Genomic DNA, 15,878 nt, shown 5'->3' with positions numbered 1-15,878 from the left:
TGCAAGTTTGAGACTATCCTCAGCAACCTAACAAGGCCCTAAGAAACTTAGCAAGACCGTGCCCAAAAAGAAAAAAAGAAAAAGGACTGGGGATGTAGTTCAGTGGTAAAGGGCCCCTGGATTCAATCTTCAGTACCAAAAAAAATAATAATAATAAAATAAAATCCATTCATTCATTGATGAACAGTTAGGTTGTTTCCTTATCTTGATTATTTTGAATAATGTTGCAATTAACATGAGTGTAGGTATCTTTTTTTTTTTTTTTTAAGAAAGAGTGAGAGAGAGAGAGAGAAATTTTTAGTGTTTACTTTTTAGTTTTCGGCGGACACAACATCTTTGTATGTGGTGCTAAGGGTCGAACCCGGACCACACGCATGCCAGGTGAGCGCGCTACCGCTTGAGCCACATCCCCATCTTGAAAATGTGTGTGAGAGAGTGTGTGTGTGTGTGTGTGTGTGAGAGAGAGAGAAAGAGAGAGAGAGAGAGAGAGAGAGACTGAGACTACAGAATGAACCCAGGGGTGCTCTACCACAGAAGTACATCCCCTATCCTTTTTATTTTTTATTTTGAGATATGGTCTTGCTAAATTGCCAAGGATGGTCTCAAATTTGCCATCTTCCTGACTCAACCTCCTGAGTTGCTGAGATTACACTGGCCCCAGCTTGAAGACATTTTTTAAATGTAAAATATTCTTAATAATTATTTATTATGATTACCTGTTGAAATGAGAATATTTTAGATATACTGAGTTAAATAAACTATGATATTAAAATTAATTTCATTTATTCCTTTTACTTTATAAAATATGGCTCATAGAAAATTAAAAATTCTAGCCAGGGAGGGTGGCACACACCAGTAAGCCCAGTGATTCCAGAGGCTGAGAGGATCACAGATTTGAGGCCAGCTTCAACAATTTAGCAAGACCCTCAGCAACTCGGCAAGACCTTCTTCACTCAAAAAGACTGGAGATGTAACTTAATGGTAAAGCACCCTGGAGTTCAATCCCTAGAACAATATCTATCTCTATCTATCTATCTATCTATCTATCTATCTATCTATCTATCTATCTATCTATCTCTTATATGGTGCTTTATTAAGTAGAGGCTGTCCATGGTTTTATTTCTTAGTGCAGTTGTCGTTTTTTTACAGTTCAACTTATTTTTGTATTCAAGGGTAAAAATCATCACCAGAATATATTTTGTTTTATCCAGGGTGGGTTTACTTTCAGGGATAAAAAGGTAGAAACAGGATTCTCCCCCTAGATCCCAACTGTTGCTCATATTCTTTTACTCCCACACAAATGTTATCACTTTCACTTCTGGCAGATGCATTTTATTAAAAATATTGGCTAATCAGTGCTTGTTAAAGGCATACACCAGAAGGTATTTTTCTTAAAGCAATAAAATAAAATGGTCATGGAGAGTGAGTGCTGAGATTCTTTCAATTACAGTAGTGCACTGCCAAACAACATTTCAATCAAGGACAGACCGCTAGAGGCTGGGGATGTCGCTCAGTGGTAGAGGCTTGCCTAGCATGATTGAGGCTCTGGATTCAATCCTCAGGACCAAGGAAGAAGAACCTAGAATAGAAAAATAGTCCTGCTAAGGTTATAAGGAAGCTGAAAATTTCCTATTGCTTTGTGCCATCATGGTTGTGGTAATGTCAGAGAGCAGGAGAACAAGAGAAGCTTAGGACATATTTAAAAAAAAAAAAAAAAGCCAGAGGTCTTGAGATATAGCTCAGTTGGTAGGGTGCTTGCTTGCATGCACAAGGCCCTGGGTTCAGTCCCCAACACCACCAGGAAAAAAAAAAGCAGAATGCCTTGCTTCTTGGGATACCAATGATGGCCCCCTTCTCCCTCCCAGGAGAAGTAAAGTCTGCTTTATGTGCTGGCCCCGGCATGCTTCTCTAATGTTCAATCTTAAACATGTGAAGGAATAGAACTTGTCACCAATAACCAGGTGATGGGGTCTGGACTGGTCCCAAGGGCAGGAACTCTATTCCTCATGGAGTTAGGGTGGCCCACCCCTCCCTCTGGCACGTAGATGTGTTCTTATTCCTGGAAGAAGCCCACTGTCCTCATTTCTTTGTGGGTTTTACAGATGCTTTTGTAGGCAAAACATTTTTGACATCATAATGAAAACATAAATAACTAAGATAAGAGCAGACTTCATGGACCAGAAAGGTTTTTTTATTGAGCAGGGGAGTCAGGCATCACTTTCTGGGTAGAAAATGGCCCCTGGTTACAGAAGGGATCTGGGTTTTTGTGTTACACTGAGAGATGATTTAATCTCTTCAACAGACTGGGTCAGTTTGGGCAATCAGGAAAGAGGGTGTAAAAATTTGAGACTTGTTTTTACTGGGCAAGATGGAGGGTCCTAGTTTATCCTTTTCCTCCAAGGGTCACTGTACTGTCACTGGGAAAGGATTAGTGTTTGGCCTCTTCCTCTAGGGTCTATGGTTACCCAGAGCTTCACTATTTGCATATCTCCTTCCAGGATTCATTAGCAATGGGAAAGGGTGAAAGTACTGGGCCACAGCACTTGGTATCTGCCTTCTCACTTCCAAATCATTGTAACTAGGCAGGGATAAATGTTTTGCCTTCTTCCTCCCTCCCTCTTCCCAGGTCACACTATCTTGGTGTTGCCAAAAGCTTGGTCTTTATCCCTGATGCCAATCCAATAACATGGTTTTGAGAAAAAGGAAAAAGAAGGTTTATTGCTAGAAACACAGGGGACTCCTGTCTAAAAGGCAGTGATTCTGCCCATCAGCAGGAATGGGGGGCTTTTAAAGAGGTGACTCAAATGCTACATTCCACATGTTCTATGTCTGGGTTTGTAATTCACTTGTTTTTAATTTCAAAGGTAGTTATTTCTGAGATCTTCTGAATGACATGGTTCCTATGGTGTATGTGTATTCAGGAACAGACAACTCTGCCTAGAATGGGGAAGAAAGGCAATTCTGTTTTCCCTGAGATTAGGGATGGGGAGAGATTAGGGAGGAACAAGGAGAGAGTAAGAGGAAAAACAGTGTCCATTTAAAAAAATAAGTTGCAGTGGCAGAGCAGCAAGGTTTATATTCAAAGCATAAGTAGACCACTGTTACATTGGGGGTTGTCATTTTTCATATCCTTCAGGCATGATGACTAAATCATCAGCCATTGGGATCAACTCAACCTTCCGATCCCTTTCCCCTTCCCTGGACTTGGGGACTGGGGCAGTAAGTTACAAAGCTCTTGAGCAGGGGGTTGGTTTCCCTGGCAGCCAGCCCCAGCCCTAACCTCCCCACCCTCCTGCAGTGGTTATCCATAGACTTTCAAAAGATTATCTTATTAACATAAGCCACGTGGTTGAAAGGAGCTTGTTATAAATAACAAAAGACTGGCTTTCACCTTATAGCTCTGGAAGGTTCCAGAGCTCATTCAGGAACTAAATACAAAGGGCTAAATATTTTAACAAAGGAAACTCTATTGCCCTGTCACTTAGGAAATCACAAGGGTTACTGGAGCTGGAGTCAGAAACCATGAACGAAAGCCAAATATACACTTTGTACCATAATATGACAGTCCACCACCTCAAAGTGGAATATTCATTTTGCTAGTGTGGTGTGATAGTGAAGCCAGAATTAGACAGGCAGTCAGTACAGATAGGTAAATCGAGTCAGATCGGATAAAGGAGGCCAATTTTGAGTGAGACCCACATGTTGGAGCTGTCCCCAGAGGGACTGAAATGTTAATTCCTTCACAGCCCTTCCTCCACCCTTATCAAGAACCTCCCCTTGCTCCAACAGTTGCTAAAGTAACCTGTCCCAGGAATTGTCCCTCCCTAGGAACTATAAGGTTAATACTTCCTTGGCTGCTCCATCCTGCCCTTCCTCCTTCAGCCCCACTGGTTTCCCACCTTTTGGCCACCCCACCAGCATTCCTGGGTCTAATCAAATGCCCAGCAGGAAGGAGAGAGATAAGGGGAAGATAGCAGGAGAACAAAGGAAGCCTAGGACATATAAAAAGGTCAGAACCCTTGCTTCTAGGGATACCAGGATACCAGCTCTGGCCCCCTCCCTTCTCCCTCCTGGAAGAAGTCTATGTTACCCCTTTTTCAATAAACCCTGCTTTAGGGGCTGGGGTTGTGGCTCAGTGGTAGAGCGCTCGCCTTTAGGCGCTGGGTTCGATCCTTAGCACCACATAAAAATAAATAAAATAAAGGTAAAAAAATAAATATTTTTTATTTAAAAAAATATTTATTTAAAAATAAATAAGTAAATAAACCCTGCTTTATATACTTGCCTCAGCGTGCTTCTCTAATGTTCAAACTTCCATATTTGAGGGAGCAGAACTCGTCATCTGGTAACCTGTGGTATTGTTATCGCTGTTTACCGGTGATGAGTCCTTGCTTTCCCAATGCTGAAGTATAATACCAGAGAAGCATGCCCAGGCAAGTTTAGAGTGGAAAGTAGAAGCTTTATTAAAGGACAGCAGAAAAGACTTCTCCCCGGAGGAAGAAGGGGACCCAAGAGGTGGAATCCTTGGAAGGGGAAGGTCTTCCCTTTTTTATAGCTAAGGTTTACTTTCAGATTTCCTGCATTCCTGTTATATGCATTCTTGTCCTTTGTTCTGTTATCTTGCAGTGCTGAAATGTAGGTGGGAAGGTCCAAAAGCTGAGAGACAGATAGGCCTGAGGAGTAATCTGGGCAGGAAGGGTTTAGGATTAGCATCTCTGTTTGCTGGGAGCTGCTTCATTAATATTTTCTTGGAATGGCTCCAGGCCTTGGGGACTTTTTCAATTCCCCTTTTCCTGGACTCCATTCTCAATATGGCCTTCATTCTTGATTTTACTTGATATTAGACCTGATTTACCTAACTACACTAACTACCTATCTGTAAATCTGGCTTCACCACCAAGGCTGCTTTGTAAACTTTAGTCACTGTAAATTCACCCACTTAAGAAAATCATCAGGTGCACTGTTCATTAACCCAAGAGATAATTAAGAGAGATACAACAATAGAGAGATAGAACACTTTAAGAAACCTGTAACTGGCCCTGGCATCTATGGCAAATGCTGGGCCAAACACAAATGGTTCCCAGTTTTTCATCTGCACTGCCAAGACTGAGTGGTTGGATGGCAAGCAGGTGGTCTTTGGGAAGGTGAAAAAGGCTTGAACTTTGTGGAAGCCATGGAACGCTTTGGGTCCAGGAATGGCAAGACCAGCAAGAAGATCACCATTTCCGACTGTGGACAACTCTAATACATTTGACTTGTGTTTATCTTAACCACCAAACCATTCCTGTAGCTCAGGAGAGCACCCCTCCACCCCATCTGCTTGCAATATCCCATAATCTTTGTGGTCTCGCTTGAAAGACCCCAGCCCAATAACTTTAGGCCCAGTAATAAATCACCAGGGCTTGCTTCCGCACCTGCACAGACGTCAGATGTATTTTTCAGAAAATCAGTTACGTGTAACCGATTAAGAAAGGACAGGATGGTTGGGAAAGGAACCGGCACGGTTGGGCAAACGGGATCATACAATGAATAACAAATGGTTTTTATATGGTTTTTCCAGGAACCTATAGTGAAAAACAAGTTTACCCTTTAAGTGACCTATATGCTGGATTCAAAAGAGCCAATGAGATACCTGTTACTGTGCTAGGAGGGAAACTGACCACTGTACCCTATAAAAGATCTGTACCCCAAAGCCCGGTGTGCCAGTTCACCGAAGCTCCGGCTGAGGTTTCGCTGGGCACCCGCAGGCGCCTGTGTATCAATAAATCGCCTCTTGCTTTTGCAGCCAGTGCCTCGTGCGTCTTTCTTGGACAGGGAATCGGTGGGTCTTTCATTTGGCGAGCCAGCCAGGAGAACTCCTGTAACCCCGTCCGGATCCCTGCCCGAGGAACACCCGATAACCACTGGGAGGTAAGCTGGCCAGTTCGTGTCATTTTGTGTCTCTCTCTGTCTGGTTGTTATCTTGTTATCTGTTCATGCGCAGCGTCTGTACGATTACGCGTAATCGCTCTGTATTCTGGGCAGCTTGAGAAGGAGTTGACGAACTCGGACTTCTCCCCTGCCACCCTGGGAGACGTCCCAGGGGCTCAGGGAGGCCCATCTTGGGGGGCCTCCAATGTTCTGTAGAGTACACTGTACTCGTGGGTGATGGAGGTGACGGTATCCCTCCTCTCCCTAATCCGTCAGGTACGTTCGGTTTGTGCTCGAGCCGCGTAGCGTTCTCTGTGTCCAGTCTGATATTTGTGTCTGTCTTCTTGCCTTTGCCCGAAGCCGCGCAGCGTTCTTTGTGTTTTGTGTCCTGTCTGATTTGTATCTGTCTCCTTGCCTCTGCATTTTCTCATTCCACCTGAGACTAACATGGGACAACTCCCTTGAGTCTTACCCTTGACCATTGGCAGGACGTCCGAAATCGGGCAGACAACCAGTCAGTAAAAATTAAAAAGAAAAAAATGGGTAACACTCAGTACCACGGAGTGGCCAACATTGGCCCACCCTCGGAGTTGAATGGCCCCCAGGAGAGTCCCTCCATCTCTCTCTCTAATCTGCAAAGTCAGAGATTGTCTTTCAGCCGGGCCGCATGGCCATCCAGATCATGGCTTTTAACCTTTCAGGACCTCTGCGAATCTCCTCCTGCATGGGTGGGGTCCGCGCAGTCCTCCGGGAAGATTCCACCCGGTGGTATGGTGGATCTGTCCCGGACCGGGTCCCCAAACCTCCCGAGTGTTATCACAGGGCCCAGGAAGCAAACGGGTCTTCCTGGAGTCGGGCCGCTTGGAAATGCAGCCCAAGGCGGATGATAAATTCCATCTAAGGCTGAATACTGAGACTAGGGAAGCAATGTTTTCTTCCCCCCCCTAACCAGCTTGAGTGCAAATAGAGATGCCTGCTGGGGATTTAACAACTTTGACATCTCGCTTTGACTTTTCTCAAAGCCCTGTCCTCATTATTAAATTGGTGTTAATTGGCTTTAGAGATGGGAACCAAATTTTCAGTCACAAATTTTGACACTCTCAAGGGGACTTTTAAGGAATCCCCAATCTGCTTTCTTGGGGAAGCCTAGCACTCGAAACAACTGCAAGCAGAGGATGGACTTTTTGGGAGCTGGCTACTAAAAAGTTAGGAAAAAAAAAATGCCTAATGCCTAAGGTCAAACCAAACTGGAGGAACTGATCCTATGGGTGAAAGATGGGATTAAGGGACTCCCAGCAGCTGCCAGAGCCATTTAGCTCTGGGGAGTTCCCTGGGTCCTTGTCTACATCTTAAGGATTACGCCACCTCTGTTTACTTAAAAAGAAGGGACACTGAATGCAGTAAAGCCAGTCACACTGAGACCCTTGATTTTACACCTATAGTTGCCCCTACATGAAAACATCTGGTCCACTCATGGGAAAGTCTATGGTGCCACTGATGGGAGTCATAATTAAATGAAAGTTCAAAACCTGGAGAGATATTTTCTTATCTGGTTGTCTGATTGTTTCTTAGGGATAATCTAGGTTAAATGTGTGTCTAAAAAAAAAAAATAATAATAATTTTTTATTGTAACAATCTGGTATCTGAATGGGTTTCTAAAGCATTGCACTATCTTGCAGTTAAAAGTTGGGTTTAAGCAATTGTTTAGTTTGATTTCAGATGGTTCATGCCAAAAAAAAAAACTTAAATACTTGGGATAAAAAAAAAAATTAAAAAGTTTCAATTTTGAACTGGGTAGCCTGAAAAGAAATTAAAACGTTGGTCTGGCTCATAAAAATGACATTAGATAAAATACCAATAGTCTTAGAAATTTTCAAAGCTTAATTTCAGATATATATGGTAATGTGTGGGCAAATTTAATGTAACTCAATGCTACTTTAGAAACTTCAGAACAAGCAAAGTGGCTTAGAGGTACTAAAGAAATTTCTTCTGATGGTAGAGATCCTATTTCCAGTTTTATATGAACAAGTTTTTCTAGTGTAAAAAGATATAAAATTTTAAATTTTGGAAATTGCTTCTTAAATTTGTATCATAATTTTCAACATCTAAACCTGGAAATATAACTTAAGGTTAAAATGCCTTAGGCCTAAAGTGTCTGCTCAACTCAAACTAGACCAAACCAAGAAGTAAATTGTATGGTATTTACTAACTACTGGCCAGTCATCTTTTTTTTTCTTTTTAGGACTCTTGTTTTTTCTTAGATTCTGTATTTTTTTTTTTTTTTTTTTTTTTTGAGCTCGTGATTCTGATCCTGCAGACCTAGGTTAATGTTTTTCTGATCAGTGAAGTTTTTTTTTTTTAAAAAAAAAAAAGAAAAACAAAAAAACATTGCAATGGAGATTTCATCTGCGAAAAGCTACGAGGCCTTTATTATTGTTATGTGTGCACACTCTTGTTATGTGTTGTATGTCGGTATGTCTGTATGTGTGTATGTCCATATATCCTGCAGTGATATAACAATTGACAGATGAGGAGCGCTCATAAAAAAAAAAATTAAAAATAGATCCAAATATCTTTAATTCACGTGATTCAAACGGTTCAATTTAGATTGGGTAAACAGATAAAAGTAAAAATGTCCTCAAAATTAAGCTTATAAGTTTCTCTAGGTGTTCAAAAAGGCCCTAATAAAATGTTAACTCTGCTTAAATTTAAAAGTTTACAAGTATTGTTTCAAAATGTGAACAAAAGGAGGTTTATGTAATTATGGTGTTATTAATGTGTTCATATCTTCCAGGTATACAAGTCTGTAAGGTAGAAGCTTCAAAAGAACATTATATCAAGCTGGTGTTCTAAAGTTGTATGGTAATTTTAGGCTTCAAAAAAACATGTTAGAGATTCAATTATATCATTTGTGTTCTAAACTGAACTTGTTATCAATAAGATATGTACGGTTCCATGTTACTTTCTACTCTGAGGGTCTGAGAGCCTAATCTGTGTAAAGGTTTTATTGCAAAACACAAAAGTGCATTACAACTTTTCTATAAGAGGTTAAAAGCTTTCAGCCTTTAATTCATGTTTTAGGTGTGATATTAAACTTGAACAACAATTTATGTAAACTTTGTAAAATGATCAGCTTCAGAACTATAGTACTTGAGATTTATAAAGAGCCCTGCCTTACTTGAGATAAGGCTCTGTCCCATCTCACTACATGTGAAAGTGGCTATAAAAAAAGTAAGCCAGATTTCAGTACAGTTAAAGTTGTGTCCAAAAATAGGTTTGTGCCAAGATTACTAGGATCTCAAATAGGAAATTATGATGTATAACCCTGCTAGAATTCAAGGTAGCTATTATATAAGCTAAATATGTTTTTACCCTAGTTAGTTTTGTTTTGTAGTTTGCTTATAGATGGTTTAAGGATTGCCTGTTAATGTTTTAAAGAGGTATTGCTTTAAGAACACAACCTGGGTCAACATAAGATAAGGAGTTATCACCTACAGGATAGAGAGATAAACATTAAAGCCCAGTGCTCTTAATATAAGGCTGTTGACTTATTTGCTGGATGTTTAAGATCAAGTTTTTTAAATTAGTTAAATTAAAAGGGCCAAGAAAACCAATATTCGGCTCTTGCCCTCTGAGTCAGTCTAAATCAGGGAATAGGGGACTTCTTCAAAGGGCTCAGCAACTCTAGGCCACATAACCTCCTGAGCAGGGAGATTAATGAGACCAGTGGAGGACAGAAAGCCAATCGGTGCATTTGCTGTAAAGAGGAGGGTCATTAGAAAAGGGAGACATCCCTGATGCTTCTGAGGGAAGCCATATGGTCAAGCAAGGCCTGGACCCATCCTAGCGCAAATGGCACTAGCAGAACTGAAAAGCTGCTATGAAGTTCCCGAGGACTCCCAGGATAACTCAGCTGACTGTAAACAATAGGTAGAAACAAAAGTCAGTTTGACTTGCTTCATCTTAAACACTTAGCAAAGACAGTCAAAGCCAAAGCACAGCTGTTCCTGGACATCTTAAATGATAATAATAGTTAAATGTAACTTCCATAAATAAGTAAACTGGAGGCTACAAAAGAGATTCTTAGACAGAAATGCCTGATAACTGTCAAAGGGACTGCTAGAATAGTTTTAGTCTAAGGCCTTTATTTCTAGCCAACGCAGGTAGGCTTGATGTTTGCTAATATGGTTATCCAGCCCTAAGTAGCAAAATTAAAAATTTCTCTATTAGACACAGAGGTTATACTAATAAAAGGATTTTGCAGGATCAGATGGCATTAAATTATTAAACTATATCTTAAAGAAAAAGACATCTGTAACCCTACATGTTAGTTGTTGTGTTGACATCCCTGACATTTCTGACAATGTGACAAATATCCTTAAAGATTTACCTGCTCAGATGGAAGCCATGTTCTCAGCAACTTTTTCGTGGAAATAATATCCTAGCTCCTAGTTCCTGGTACTGCCTGATAGAAAACATTGTTAATCTTTGTCTTGGCCATTATACTCATCGGCATATTTCTGTGCTGTGGCATTTATTACTGCATCAATATGGTTCCAGTACTAATAAGTTCTTGTTTCTCTTATAGACCACCCATCACTCAAATGGCCCTCCAGCCTATTACTTCTCAATTAGACTTTCATCATGGACCACTCGATAGACCCAATATTTTTAAGGGGGACTCCAAACTGCTTGCCCCACGCCGTCCCTTTTCAGCCTGAAGAAGCCAGAAAGATTCTCTTCGTCCCCCTTCCTCACAGCAGTAAGGAGTTCCCAAATTAGAAAAATAAATAAATAAATAAAGCCAGATTTAAAGTTAGGTAGTCAGTGAAGTTAGATAAATCGGGGGTCTAATATCAAGTGACCAAGTCTATCACTGCCTTAGAGAAATCTCTCTCTTCCCTCGCAGAAGTCGTGCTACAAAATAGGAGGGGATTAGATCTGTGATTCCTTAAGAAAGATGGTCTCTGTGTGGTTTTAAAGGAACAATGTTTGCCGCGTCCGGCTAATGGAGCCGAGTCCGGCGAGGGACGTCGGGGTTAAAAATACACAGGACACCAAGGTTCTTCATCCAGGAGGGAGCGTGTGCGCGCGCGCTTTATTGCCAGATTTGTTCCCCTTATATATCTTTTTAACAGCTGCGGGAAATTACTCAAAAGTGAGGAGGGAAGAGTAATAATTGCGTCCTTGGGTTACCGTCACGTCACCGTCCCCTATCAGGAGGCTCGAACAGGTCAAGATGTTCCCGAGACACATATGTGCGAGGCGGATAAACAGGGAACCGCAAGCCTGCGTCATGGCCTTGTGAGCTGGCCACATTGACATGCATAACAAAGAACTGGGGGTTGAGTCCCCAGGGGCCAGGGCGGGCCTACTATCAGCAAGTCCCCCTTTTTTGTTTTTTGCATGTCAATGGGAATCAAGTAGCCCCTGTCTTAGGTCGTCCACCGCCCCTGCACTGCTTACCCGTCTCTGGGGAGGCCCCATTCCCCTGGCTTAGGTTGCAGTGCAAGCGTGGAAGTTGCCCGTCACTGGGTACTACAAGATCAGCTCTTGTCCTACGTAAACGGACACTTTTCAGTAAGGATGTCATGGCCAGCAGGACACAACTGCGGATCCCAGTCATCATCTTTGCCAGTGGGATAGCTATGACCAGGGAGCTTTCTGAACGTAAGGGTCTGGGATGACGGCACCAAGTCGGCAGGGTAATTAGGGACCTGGGCAAAAGCAGGCATACATAGGAGGGCTCGGGTATTGGCTCCTGTCCAGTTACATCTCATCTCCGGATGGGTCGTAAGTACACCTCGTGGGCGGAGTCGTCCATCTCCAGGCGTTGGTAGTGAACCTGTATTGGCTTGGAGGTTAAAATGTTAATCTGGTCCTTAATGAATTGAGTTATCCTATTTGCAACACAAGGTCCCAAGGTTGCAATCAAAAGAAGACCCAGTAAGGGCCCCAGGAGGGGAAGAAGGTAGGGCAGGAACCCATTCATCCCAGTCCAAAGAGGGTTCTCGAATAATTCTTTTCTCCTTTTCTCTAGGTCTTCTTGAAGCTCCTTGATTTTAGTGCGAACTATGCCCGATTTATTGGCATAGAAGCAGCACCTTTCTCCTAAGGCTAAACAGATTCCCCCCTGATTGGCAGTCAGTAAGTCTAGGCCTCGCCTATTTTGGAGGACCACTTCTGCCAAAGAGTCAATTTGGTCTTGTAGGTCCCTAATAGTGCCAGATAGGGTCTGCACATCATCTATAAGCTGCTGAGATAGACGGCGATAAGAATGTATAGCCGTACCCAGTCCAGCTGTGCCTGTGCCCACAGCAGCGGTTATTCCAAGGCCAACAAGGAGTGGTAAGGCCTGAACAGCTCTCTTGTGTCTTCTAACTAGGGTGTCTAGGCTAGGAATGGGTAGGGATTCATCTCCTGAAATAATCGTGATATCAGGAAGCAGTAATGCCAGAACGCAACCGCCAGTCCAATTTGCTGGGAGCCTGGGAAAAGCTAAATTTCCACCACACATAAAAACTGTACCATTAGGGGGACAAATGGGTGGAGTAGGTGAAGAGTAATTCTTTACTAATGAGCAGTTCCCAAAGGAAGAGACTCCAACATCAACATCATAGGTATTATTTTGCATAATGCCCAGAAGGCAAGACATAAAACCACCTAGAGGCTGCACCTTAAAGGGTAGCCCAGATTGACATGTGTTGTCATCATCAATGGTATAATTAATGGGGACTGCCAATGGCATGACTGCACCTGCCGTCATGCAGAGCCAGCAATCACCAGCAAGGGTAGGATTGGAACTGTTAAGTAAAGAAAAGGTAGTTTCTAGGATATCTAATGTATTGGCATCTAAATCAGGAAGCTGGGATTTGGGCAATATCAAGGGGTGGTATGTAGGCTTAGGGATCTCCGGCTTTAAAAGCTTAATCACCTGAAGGTGTTTGATAGCATCAGTGGGTCCCCCTCCATCAGAGACTCCGATGGGGGCCTGCATGGGCCAGCAGGAGGGTTTACCCATGACGCCCTCACATCCTGCCTCCGTTAACCGAGTCGTGATGCCTTCTCCTCCCCGGTCACCAAGAAAAGGAATAAAATTATAAGTAGTCCCCCCTTCTCCATGGGTGTTAGTTACGATGGCCTCAAAATACTGTTTTCCTTGATTATTAACACAAATTGAGGCTGATGTATAACAGGAGATGTGCATTGCCGGGGTGTAATGACAAGTGGCGGAACAGCTTCCAAGAGTCTCGGTCGAACTGGGGACATTAAGTCCGGGCTTATTGACACATACCCATTTTGGTTGCTCAAATCCTCCGATGTTTTGATTGAGTTCAGCTGCCATGTAGGCTACTTTAGTCCCACAATCAATGCTCTGGATATAACCAGAGGGGGCCGTGTGCCGGGGCCCTCCCTTACACTCACAAGGGGCTCCAAAAAGATATTCATGAATATTCCCAGGTGGGGGGTCAAGCCCTCCTTCAACAAACCTGTCCAGAAGGAATGCCACAAGCGGTGTCCAGCTCATGAGGTGTGTCTCGGCACTCACTTGAAGGGGTGAGAACAACAGCGGCAGGATCAGCCATCTTGGGAACTTCATTTTGTCTTGAATTTTCATTCACCGGTCTGGTGCAGCGCTCCGGGATCCAAATGGGTTTTTCCGTCCCTGGAGGGAAGACACATACAGCTCCTCTCACTCTAGCCAAGAGTGGAGCAGGGGGTTGCCACTTCCCTGTAGCCAGATCCTTCCATCTTATCTGTGCTTTTTGTATGGTGGGAGGGGAAAAGTGACGCTGCGCCGCTGTACGGCCTTCGGCGTCAGTGAGCAAAAAATTTAAAGTGAATAGAGTTATGCTTAGGAGTGCTTGTGGTCCCTGACAATTCTGGTATATCTCCCCCTCTTTTGTTTTTTGCAAATAGGTTTTAAGATGTTGATGGGCCCGTTCAACAATGGCCTGTCCTTGGGGGTTATATGGGATTCCTGTTTTGTGTATAATATCCCACTGTGAGCAAAATTTTTGGAAGGTTTGACTAATATAAGCTGGGCCATTATCTGTTTTTATACATCGAGGGGTTCCCATAAAGGAAAAGGTTTTAACATAGTGCTGTATCACGTCCTTAGCCTTTTCTCCTGAATGTAAAGTAGCGGAGATAAAACCAGAGAACGTGTCTATACTGACATGCACAAAAGACAGCTTTCCAAAACTAGGAATATGAGTTACATCAGTTTGCCAGATGTCGTTTGGCTGAAGGCCCCTTGGGTTGACTCCCAGAGAAGGGGAATGGATAAAAGGTGCACAAGTAGGACATAGGGAGACAATTTTTAAAGCTTGATCCCGGGAACATCCTGAGCGGAAGCGCAAAGTTTGTGCGTTTAGGTGAAATTTATTATGAAGTTGTAGGGCCTTATCATACTTAGTTATTGTATATATAAAATTAGTGGCATGTGTGGCAGCGTCTGCCATGGCGTTGCCCGCTGCCAGAGGACCTGGAAGTCCGGAATGACTTCTAATGTGACCTATGAAGAGGGGGTCTGCCCTAGCCCATATAAGAAGCTGCACTGTTTGTAGTTGATCCATGATAGTGGATTGTTTTCCAATATAAGGTGCCGTCTCAATCACGGAGGCGAGCCTGGCGATATAGAGACTGTCTGTGAAAACATTAAGGGGCACCGAGCTATAGGTCTGTAAGGCCAATATTAAGGCTGCAACCTCCGCTTTTTGGGCCGAACAATCGGCCACTCTCTTGCGGATGACTTGGGTCCCATCTGAAACGACAGCAAACCCATTTTTGGCCCCGTCAGTGAAGACGGTTTGTGCCCCCGGGAGAGGATCCTTTTTTAGGATCTTTGGGGAAATTATTGGACATGTCTTTAGACTTTCAAGGAGCCTGCTTTTAGGGTAGTGATTGTCAACCTATCCCATGAAACTACAGAAGAAAAGACACCAGAGATCATGTTCCTGTCTTAATTTAGAAAGAATGTCTTGATTATATGGTAATATGAGAACATCAAAGGTTTTCCCAAACAAGGCATCTCCTAGATATTTTGCTTTCCAAACTAATTGTATTACCAGATCATGGAAAGGTATCAAGACCCGGGAGGGGGATGCAGGTAAGTGAACCCAATAAATAGGACCAGTCTGCCAAAAGACTCCAGTCGGGGTGAGTTTTGACGGCAGAACAATGAATAACAAGGACTGGGAGTAGTCCACCTGCATCACCTGCATCTCTTGTAAGGCTGTCTCTATCAATCTAAGTGCCTTCAAGGCTTCTGGAGTAGGTTTTCGCAGGGAGGTGGGTGAGGGGTCTCCTCTCAAAAGGTCATACAGGGGTTTAAGTTCACCAGTAGGGACATGGAGGGAAGGCCGCAGCCATTGGATTTCCCCCAGAAATGTCTGCCATTGGTGCAGGGTTTTGAGCTGGTTCACCTGAAATTGAGGCCTCTGGGGAGTGATCCCTACCTTGTTAATAGTATATCCTAGGTAGTTATAAGGATACTGAATCTGCACCTTCTCTGGGGCTATAATCAGTCCGGCCCCCTTTAACAGGGACTGGAGGACTTCATAAGACCGGAAAAGTGCTTTCCTATCAGGGCCTGCCAACAATATATCATCCATATAATGGACGAGGTAAAAGTTTGGGAATTGTTGCCTAAAGGGTTGCAGAATTTTTGCTATAAAGTACTGACACATAGTAGGGCTATTGGCCATTCCTTGAGGTAAGACAGTCCATTCAAACCGCTGATAGGGTTCCCTAAAATTTATTGAAGGTAAAGAGAAAGCAAAACGTTTACAATCCTGGGGGGCCAGGGGAATAGAAAAGAAGCAATCTTTTAGGTCCAAAATAATAAGATGCCAATCTTTAGGGATAGCCGTGGGGAAGGGTAGTCCTGGCTGTAAAGGTCCCATGGGCTGCATGGTATTATTAATAGCCCTCAGGTCTTGGAGAAGCCTCCATTTTCCAGACCC

General features: G+C 43.1%; 1 long non-coding RNA gene across 2 annotated transcripts; it reads left to right on the top strand.

The window, feature by feature from the left end:
• Nucleotides 1-5,525: 5,525 nt before the first annotated feature.
• Nucleotides 5,526-10,662, top strand: LOC139702090 (uncharacterized). Of its 2 annotated transcripts, XR_011704686.1 has the most exons (3): nucleotides 5,526-5,910; nucleotides 8,705-8,772; nucleotides 10,499-10,662. It is a non-coding gene; the product is annotated as an uncharacterized lncRNA (long non-coding RNA). The 2 variants fall into 2 exon arrangements; XR_011704685.1 differs by lacking the exon at nucleotides 8,705-8,772.
• The last annotated feature ends 5,216 nt before the right edge of the window (nucleotides 10,663-15,878 follow it).

The sequence above is a fragment of the Marmota flaviventris genome, chromosome 15 (assembly GCF_047511675.1).
Source record: "Marmota flaviventris isolate mMarFla1 chromosome 15, mMarFla1.hap1, whole genome shotgun sequence".
NCBI classification, from domain to species: domain Eukaryota; kingdom Metazoa; phylum Chordata; class Mammalia; order Rodentia; family Sciuridae; genus Marmota; species Marmota flaviventris.
Note: the sequence above shows the minus strand (reverse complement) of the source record. Positions and strands in the feature narration are given on the sequence as shown.